Source organism: Ictidomys tridecemlineatus, chromosome 11 (assembly GCF_052094955.1).
Source record: "Ictidomys tridecemlineatus isolate mIctTri1 chromosome 11, mIctTri1.hap1, whole genome shotgun sequence".
Taxonomy (NCBI): Eukaryota; Metazoa; Chordata; class Mammalia; order Rodentia; family Sciuridae; genus Ictidomys; species Ictidomys tridecemlineatus.
The window spans coordinates 54,191,940-54,202,667 of NC_135487.1; the positions used below are offsets into that span (position 1 = coordinate 54,191,940).

General features: G+C 35.3%; 1 long non-coding RNA gene across 1 annotated transcript in view; it reads left to right on the plus strand.

Moving 5' to 3' along the window:
- Window positions 1–10,468, plus strand: part of LOC120890918 (uncharacterized) — a 33,637-nt gene extending 23,169 nt beyond the window's left edge. The window contains exon 3 of the long non-coding RNA XR_013427244.1: window positions 10,398–10,468. This is a non-coding gene — a long non-coding RNA (uncharacterized LOC120890918). The remainder of the gene's footprint in view (window positions 1–10,397) is intronic.
- The last annotated feature ends 260 nt before the right edge of the window (window positions 10,469–10,728 follow it).

The following is a 10,728-nucleotide window of genomic DNA, read 5'->3' on the forward strand; positions in this document are numbered from 1 at the left end:
AATAACTAAAAAAAGTAGCAGCAATAAAACAAATAACCCAATCAATAAATGGGATAAGGAACTCAACCGGCACTTAACAGAAGAAGAAATACAAATGGTTAACAAGTATATGAAAAAATATTCAACATCACTAGAAATAAGAGAAATGCAAATCAAAACTACACTGAGAGTTCATCTCATCCCTGTCAGAATGGCAATTTTCAAGACTATAAGTAACAATAAATATTGGCAAGGATGTGGAGAAAAAGGTTCACTCATACATTGCCAGTGGAACTGCAAATCGGTGCAACCATTCTGGAAAGCAGTACAAAGATTCCTCAGAAAACTTGGAATGAGAACCATCCTTTGACCCAGGTATCTCACTTTGGTTTATACCCAAAAGACTTAAAATGAGCATACTACAGTGACACAGCCACATCAGTGTTTACAGCAGCTCAATTCACAATATCCAAACTCTGGAACTAACCTATGTATCTAACAACAATGAATGGACAAAGAAAAAATGGTATATATACACAATAGAATATCACTCAGTCATAAGGAAGAATGAAATTATGGTATTTGCCAGTAAATGGATGTAACTAGAGACTATCATGCTAAATGAAATAAGCCAATCCCAAAAAAACAAAAGCTGAATGTTCTCTCTGATATGTGGATGCTAACCCACAAAAAGGAAGGGGAAGATTAGAAGTTCACTGGACTAAACAAAGGAGAATGAAAGGAAGGGAGGGGAGGTGGAAATAGAAAAGATAGTAGAATGAATCAGACATCTTTCCTATCTTTATGTATGAATAAACAACCAATGTAACTCCACATGATGTACAACCACAAGAATGGGATCCTAATTAATTATACTTATTCTATGTATATATAATATGTCAAAATACCTTCTACTCTCATATATATCTAGAAAGAACAAATGAAGAATTCTTTTCAATATATATTTTAGGCAGTCATTATCACTTACCATGTTGACATGGGACACAAAATTTCTTTTCCATCCTTACTGTAAGAGAAAGAATGATTTAATTGAGCAAAAATCTAAACTAGGAACATATGAGAAAAATGAATGTTGGATTCGAAGGATAGTATGAGTGAATACACAGCTAGACACATTAAATATGTTTATACACGATCCATTCACCAAGAGTATCATGCACATTCTTTCATTTGCTATTTACAACATCCCTGTGGTATATGTACACCAGACATTTTCTCCCCATTTTAGAGATTTAAAAAATGTAGCCGGGTGTGGTGGCACATTCCTGTAATTCCAGAGGCTCCAGAGGCTAAGGCAGGAGGATCCAGAGTTCAAAGCCAGACTCAGCAAAAGCAAGGTGCTAAGCAACTCAGTGAGAACCTGTTTCTAAATAAAATACAAAATAGGGCTGGGGATATGACTCATGGTTGAGTGCCCCTGGGTTCAATCCTCAGTACACACACACACACACACCCAAATAAATAATGATACTGAGACAAGTCAAGGTATTGACTTGAAATCAAAAAGCTAGTAAATAGAAAACAACTGATCTTCTAATTGCAGCTTACTTTCATTTTCTACAGAACCATACAGCTTTTAGTAGTTTTTTTCTATTGACCTAATTGATTGGTAAAGACTATGAGCAAAATTTCTTAAGGTTAGAAAATATAATGTGTCAAGCTTCCCTTTTCCTGATAAGAAACCAATTAAAGGCATCAGGAGATTTAAAACAGGATTCTCCTATGAGCTTATTCAAGACATCTGAAAAGGTCTTCTGACTCAGAGAGGAAAACTGGTTGTTATCCAGAGGGATTGTCAAAATATTGGCTGATTATTATCTTTCTGGCAAAGGAACTACTCAGAAGCCCCGTCACTAAATGAGAAAACAAAAAGCAAGACTCTGCGCCCTCAACATCAGTCTCCAGGGGAGGATGACACCAAGTCCCCACCCTCTGTCCTGCTGTGCTCCTACAGGCAACCTTGCCCCTTGCCCCTCTCAAGCCCTTCTAGACAGGTTCAGTACCAGTGGGTCTGTCTGCTTGAGGTGCTTTTGAACTTATTTGGCAGACTGAATGATTTCATCAGTGTTAAAGATTCTCATATGTGAAGCTAGGAGCTGAGAAATATGGGTCAGGGTATGAGGGTTTCTAATGGTGACGTATGTATGTATGTAATTGGAAATGAATGCCCTCAAAACAAGGAATGATGTTAACTAAATTTAGAGATGTCTCCTAGTTTATATGTGTCAGATTCAACTTAGTTTGGGGAAAAAAATTATAATCATTCAAATTAACAAAATAATTTTTCTTTAACTATACAGAACTATATATAACCAATATTGAAAATAACCCTCCAGAGTAATTTATTAAAGACATTATTTTAGGTACCTGAAGCATTTGAAGAAATATTAACGAATGGATGTGAAAAGCAAATGATCCCACTTTAAAGTATAAATAATATGAAACACATAAAGAGATCTAAATTTTAGTTGTAAATCAATTAAGTCTTTCATCAGCCTTGGTTTTTGTGATCAGACCTCCTCTGAATAGCTCTTCCTTCTGATTCATAAATTTGATAACTTTAATCTGCAGATTCAGTTCTACTCAGTCTGAGCCAATCACAATGAAAGGCTGCGTAAGATCAGACTTCTGGTGACTCAGAGGGTAGGGTCTAGCTGATCAAAGTCTGATGTTGTCTGTGCTTAGGTCAAGCACTGGCCAATATTTTAGAGAGATTATCATTTTGTATGTGTATTATGTTTATTGTAGTAAAACTACAAAGAAAGAAGTGCCTAAGACAGTGCCTCATTTCCTGTACCTGCTGTTATTGAAATCAGATTAATGATTCATTCCATAAGAGCCAGCATCAATATCTTGTACACAAGAAAAATCCACTGTTTTACTTGATGTTCTTTGTCCTCTGTACTTTGAAACAATTTGAAACACTTCTCTCCTGTTGTATTTGCATTTGTTAGCCAGATATTTTTGATTTCCTGGAATTTTGACATTATTATTATTATTTTGTTATTATTAGATAGCTTTTCAAACTTTAGAGAAAAGAGAGATGTATTTTTAAAGAACTGGTGATACAATAGCATGAATTCTGAGTTTTGACTCAATAATTCTTATTCAAACCCTAATCATGTCTTAGGCAAATCTATGCACTATCACACGGTAGAACGTGTATGTACTTTAAAATCAGAGATATCCATTGAGATTTTAAAAGTGTTATTCATTGGAATCAGATATCTTACTTGATAATTAACTTTCCAGTAATTAAAAAGGATATGGATGAGAGCAAAAAACAGGCAATGTGTTTCTGTTCCCTTGGAAAGATTTGAGATGACCTTCACAGCTCCCCAAGTCCTTCGGGATCTTCTCAGGTTTTGATGTTCTGAGCAATACACAAAGACATTGCTTATTATTGCAAGAGTCATTTTTGTTCATGAATAACTCATACTTGTACTTCAAAAATAATATAACTTACATGGATTTTTCATGTGGGCTATGCCCTGTATATAAATGAATTCCAGGTTTATGGTACAATAAGCAATCTAGAAAGACCAGATATTAAAAGCATTTTACATACTGGGAATCCATTTACTATCTTTCTGCTAGTGAATTCAGAAGGAGACTGAGTATACTTTTCTTCCCCATGTGTTGCTGGTAAGAAAAGAAAAAAATCATACAGATATCATAGGCTTGGTGCCAGCATTTTCTTGACCACTTCAGTTCACATCTTTACTTTATTGCCTCCTCACTAATTGTGATTATTCTGGGAAACCTTAGTCAATTTCCTTTTCTTTAAGTCTTAACGCCTTCTTTATCCATCCTACAGAGTATTGTTTTCTCTTTTTTTCTTAGGTGAACAATGTGAATAACAAAATGTACCTGTTACATATTGTTCTCAAGAATTTCACACCAAGAACTGTGTGTGCCTTTTCTGTGCCTTCCCCAGAAATACACATTTCACTTTACTGTAACAAATGAAACAAGAAACACAGAAACAGTGTTAAGAACTTCTGTGTGTGTGTGTGTGTGTGTGTGTGTGTGTGTGTGTGTGTGTGCATGCGCATGTGCATGCGCGGGTGCTTTACTGGGAATTGAGTTTAAGGGTATTCTACCACAAAGCTACGTCCCCAGCCTTTTAAAATTTTATTTTGAGATAGGATCTCATTGGACTTGAAGTTGTGATCCTCTTGCCTGCACCACTGCACCTGACTTTCAGAATTTGTGTATTTTAAAAAGTACCAACTCACAGATCTAATGCTATTATTAATGAAAACCAAGTCTATTAAAATAAAACAATAGAGTTATGTTTCAATACTATCACTGCCAATTATTTCTAACCCAGGATAAATTATTTTTATAAAGCTAGAATGTAGAAAGATAGAAAAGGCAGTGTTTTGTGTTAAAAACAAGAAAATTCAAGAGAAACAATAAAAAATCATAACTTTTTTGGAGCTCACTGGAAAAATTTGAAATTGTATAATAACCAAGTAGCTAAAACAAGGATGAACAGGTCCCACCAAGGAGAGATGGACCACTGGACATGGACCACCAGTGACTGCCAATATATGAATGACATTGCAGTGACAAGAGCAGTTAGGAAAAATCAGCTAAAATGTTAATGTACTGAAAAACATTAATATAGGCTAGCATCCTCGTATGGATTCCATGAGGCCTAGATGCTAAGGAAGTTGGCATTGAATGGGGGAAGGTCAGGATTCCAGAGAGAGTTTCCCTTTGGGGTATAAGTACACAGGATGAGATCTGATCCCACCAAAGGAAAATCACAAAGCTCCATCCCCTGCTTGACTTCTCTCTCAATGGACAAAGGACTGCTGTAGGAGAGAAGGGTGGGAACCCCCTGTCAACACTAAGACTTGGTAAAGACTCCTCACTGCTGATTCAAGTGTAGGAAGACACTCTATTCCCATGGGAAAATGGTAGGCAAAAGACTTGCCTAAATCCCCTAGCGCTAACAGGGAGTTCCTACAACTGGAGGAGAAGCAAAACTTTCACCTGTATGACTCACACAGAGACTAGGCAGAGGTTTGCTGCCACGTGGAAGGACAGGAATATTGAGGAAATTCCACCCCTCAAAGAAGAACAGAAAAGAGTAAAGATAGGCACAGAAAAGGATATATACTATACAGTGAAAAGAAAAAGAGATATGGATTATAAGAGACTGCTCACCAGAGAAGGTGAGAGGTAAGAGGAAAAACAAAGAATTGACATCTTGAAAGTATTGAGATAATTTTCGAATATTTAATTTTACACTCAGTGAAAACATCTTTCAAAAGGCAAAAAAAAAATAGTTTTTCTTTCAACATAGAATATTTTTTGCCAAGACCTATGATACCAAAACGTAGGAGGAAGTCTCTCAGGCAAGAGGGATATATTCTCAGAAAGAAACTTTTATCAAAACAAATAAATGCAAAACACTTTCAAATAACAAAGCTGAAGGTAAATATAAAAGATATTTTTTCATTTTTTAAATCACTCTAAAAATAGAATTGACCATAACAAGTAAAAATCTAAATATGTAAAATTAAAATGTGTGATGATGGGAGCAGAAATGAGAGGAGAAGAAAAAGCAGAACTATAATACTGTTGTAAGGTTTGTACACCACCCATGAAGTGATAAAATATTGTTTTAAGGTAAATTGAAATAAATTAAACATGTATGTTGTAAACCCCAGGGAAAACTCTGGGAACAAAACAGCATAGCTAATAAGCCAATGATGAAATATAATCACGGGAAAAAAATCCAATCCAAAAGTAGGCAGTAAAATTAGAAGAATAAAGAAGAAAGGACAGATGGAAGAACTTGAAAAAAACAATAATATCGGAGATTTAATTCCAATGATGAAATATTTACAGTTAATATAAAAGGTACACTCATTCCAACTAAAAGATAAAGGTTAATGGAATACAATAACATGACCACAATGTATGTTATCAACAAAAGAAATTCATCACAAACATAGATAATGATAAGGTAAAAGTAATAGAACATAAAATAAATATTATGAAAATTCTAAAATAAATATATAGTGGTTGTACTAATATCAAGGTACATTTCAATACAAACAATAGCGCCAAGAATAAATAGAAATATTGCATAATGACAAACGGCAGTAGATTCATCAAAAAAAATCAGCATATAATCTAACATATCTTCACACATAACAACTAATTTTAAAACACATAAATAAAATTGATGGAGTTAAAGGGTTGAAAGAGACTTAATACTCTTCTCTCAATAATTTATAGAACATCTGGATGTGGTGGCTGCATTACCTGTAGTCCCAGCGGCTTGGGAGGCTGAGGCAGAAGAATAGAGAGTTCAAAGCCAGCCTCAAGGAAAGTGAGGCACTGAGCAACTCAGTGAGACCCTGTCTCTAAATAAAAATACAAAATAGGGCTGAGGATGTGGCTCAGTGGTTGAGTGTCCCTGAGTTCAATCTCAAATACCCCACCACCCCAAAATAATCCACAGAACAAATAGAAAGAAAATAGAAGAGATTACAGAAGAATCCTACAATAATATAAACCAGCTTGATAAAATATGTTTAAAATACTTTACCCTTAATAGCAGAATATAAATTAGCATTATTTTTGCAACTCCAATTAGCAGACCCAAAATGGAATTAGACGACGATCAAGAAATTTATTGGTAAGACTACCTGTAAGGGAAGAAATGGAAATTATCTAGAAGAGATAAGAGGCATTGAACTATTATTAACATCTGACTTTTGCCTGAAAAAGAAGGGAAGAGAGAACTTCACTACTAAATGCTGATTCCCTTTAATAGACTAAAGCTTATGATGCCAAGATCATGTTTTATGCTTATATTTCCATTGTCTATTTCCACAGACTCTGCTACAGACTTTGCACAGGGTTGTTTGCTACTAAATGTTGAATGAATAACATCTCCCTTTGGATATTGTGTTGTGGTGACATATTTGTGCAGTCTTTATTGCGTATTTTTTCTTCTCTGAAGAGACTATAGTATATTTCAGTATTTCTGTGAATGGGACAGGTTGTACATAATAGCCAGTGATGTAGTGAGCCACAAACAAAATTCCTGGTATAACTTAGAGAGAAATGGAGATGTTAAATGGAAAATTAATAGATTATATATATATATATATATATATATATTTGTAGGAAAACATAATAGAACTCACTTTTTCCGAGATCAACATCTATAAACTTATATTAACACCCCTGATAACAGGCTGTTGGCTAATGATTGTGTTATTCCTAATTCTAGTGTAGGAAAGCATTCTGGGAATCCTAAGTTTCTCGTTACCTTAACAAGCACAGTTAGGAACAACATTGATTGTGTTGATTCACTGAATTCCTATATAAATCCTCTCAAAGGGTTAATGTTTTATCTTAACAAGTCTACTTCTGAAACTCTTGCTCACCTGAAAGAATTAGAAAAACCTTGAATGGGGATCTAAAATGATTTTTCTGTATTACTTATGGCTTTCATTAAAACTGATTTTTGGAACATTTTTCCAACTGAAGTTAGATCTTCCCTTACAATGGAAAATCACAGCTTCCAAAACAGATTTAAGATATTTATGATTCATAGATGTGATCCACAAAAGTAGAAAATTCTACAAGATTTCAGCCAAAGAAAGACTCACTAAGCCTTGGCATTTATGTTTAATACTTAGTCATACATGAAGACAAGTCCATTGCTGAATAAAGACATGTCCAAAAGGCCATTACATTTTCTTCTGAACTGACCATATTTGCTAAAATCCAAATGTCACCTCTGAATCTCTCTTTCTCTTCATAACGTCCAGCTATTGAGCAAACAGATCACCCTTATTTTGCTTAGGACTAAAATCATATAGTGTGTAGTCACCCAGTGTATTTTCCTTCTCATTGTGTCCTTACATGTTGAAAGGACCAAGGCAGCTCCCTGGGGTTTCTTTTGTAAAAACACTAATTCGATTTGCGAGGGCTCCATCACCATGATGTAATCAATTCATCAAGTCTCCACTGTGTAAAAATATCACCATGGAGAAGGTGTTCAGAATGTGAATTTGGGAGAACATGAACATTCAGATGATAGCCCATACAAACAAGTAAAATGGGGGAGCTCAGGATGAAAAGTGGGTTTGATGGAAAGATAAAATTCAGCTGTGCCTCTCAATACTATTTGTACATTAGAATCATCTGAGATGCTCTTAAAATTAGTTTCTGTCGTCTGATTTTCCCCTCTAAATTAAAACATCACAAGGACATGGATCAAACCATTGCTGGATGCACCATTATAGCCAATAGCTTAGTAGATGGCATAAAATAAGGTTTCTGAATTATCAGGGATGTTGCAGTCCATAATACTTCTCTTAGGTTTAATTAGGCTTTGCTAAGGTAGACAGAAATCATATGAGATATGTCAAGTAATAGGGATTAAATACACAGAATTGGAAGATTTTTTAATTATGGAATTCCTAGAGTAGTAAAGACATGAGTACCAGTGACAGATTTTCAAGAAATCCAGAAAATAATGGATTACATAGAAGGTCTTATCACTAATCAGGACTTCCTGTCAAGCTGAGGTGAGATATTCTCAGGAAGATAGTTGTAATCTGGTAGCAAATTTCCACATCTGTTGTCTTGTCAAATCTGTATGTCAGTCTCTGGCTGCTACTGAAAAATAATGGCTACTCTTTTTCCTCCACCTTCCCAAATCAAACATTTCCCAAGATTATTCAACAAATGCTGTTTCAGGCTTTTAATGACTGTGATAAAGGGAAAACTTAGAACAGTGGATGGGGTATCATCTTCAAATGCCTGGCCAATATGAAACATGCTTTATCCTCAGGCTCTTTCTAAGAGAGAAGATGGTTTCTATTTCTCCCTTCTCCAACATAATAAATGTGGGGGCCACTTTCCTTCACTCTGCTTCCCACATGCATATATTTTTTCTTGACTTTTGTTCAATATAAATATTTTGTACCATCTACTATAGACTGGTTCTTTTCACTTAGTTGAATAGTGTTTAATATTTTCTGGTGTGCTTCTAAATCAGTCATAGTTTAAAAGATTAAAGGAAAAGGGTACGACTGCTTTCCTGCTTCTGGTTATATTATTCACAAAGTGCACTCATTGAAAGTCAAACCATTCCTTTGGTTTGAATCTCTGTGCCTTCTTCTATCCCGAATGGGGGGAGAGAAAGGAAGAGAGAAGGGAAAACATATGGAAATGGTAGGAGACCTTCAGTGATACACAAAATTATAAGAGGTTATGAGGGGAAAGGGGGTGGGGGGAAAAAAGGGGAGAGAACTGAACAACAGCAGAGGAGGTAGAGAGGGAAGATGGGAGGGGAGGGGAGGGGAGGGGGGATAGTAGGGGATAGGAAAGGTAGCAGAATACAACAGTCACTAATATGCCATTATGTAAAAACGTGAGTATGTAACAGAAGTGAGTCTGTATTATGTATTTGGGGAGTTCAAATCTCAATTGAGTCGAATGTATGAAAGATGATATGTCTTGAGCTCTGTAATGTTTTGAACAATCAATTAAAAAAAAAAAAAAAAAAAAGAAAGTCAAACCAGGTCTTAGACTCTCAGAAAAGCAAAAGCACTGTTTCATGGAACCAACTCTCACTTAAGGTATACCTTTCATACCATCTCAACATATCTCAAACTATCAAGATCTCACTTTAAATGGTTCTTTCCATTTTTTCCCCTTACAAATCAAACATTCACTCATTCCATATGTGGACTTTGTCCTCTAGCAATACATAGCTAACTAATATTCCTTAGCAAATGAACTGCATGGAGTCATAATCCTACCATCATTTACTCAGCTAATTGATTTGTGCCCCCAAACCCTGCCTCTGCCTGTAAATGTAGGGCTTTATATCACTAAGATTTCAGCATGTTTCAGACACATAACAATCTTTTCTGTTTCAGTTGCATCATCCAACGTAAAAGCCAAATTTATCAGCTGTGGGTGGCTCATATAGTAGCAAACAACTTTCTATGTATTAATTTAAAATGCAGAGATGAAATACAATTGGAACAGCACTATTGGGCAAATTACTATGATCCTTACTTTAGCTGGACCTCAACTTATTTTCAGTGTACCTATCGCTATTTTGATCAGAGCACATTTATTAATATTTTGTGGAAGTTAATTCTTTTAAAAACTTTTATTGAAATATAGTTAATATAAGTAAAATTCACAGATATTAAGTGTAAGCATTTTATGAGTTTAAATAAGTGAAACTGTTCAGGTTATGATCTATACCGTCTATCAAGACAGACATCAATAATTATCACCCCGAAATGTTTCTTTGTACCCCATCCACTCCACTCATAATCTCCCCTCTTCAAAGCAACTAGTATTCTGATTTCTTTCTTTTTTTAATATTTATTTTTCAGTTTTCGGTGGACACAACATCTTTATTTTTATGTGGTGCTGAGGATCGAACCCAGCGTCCCACGCATGCCAGGTGAGCATGCTACAGGTTGAGCCACATCCCCAGCCCCCTGATTTATTTCTTCATAAGTTAGTTTTGTTTGTTCTAGAATGTCATGTAAAAAGGAATCAAATGAACAAAGTCTCTCCTTCTGTGCATAACTCTTTTCTCTCGGCACAGAACATGTTGCACATTTTGAGTGGTCCACGTCTCTCGAGTGGTTGGCTAATAGATCATTATATGAGTAAGTTGTAATTTTGTTCATTCATTCTGTAGATAGGCATTTGGACTGG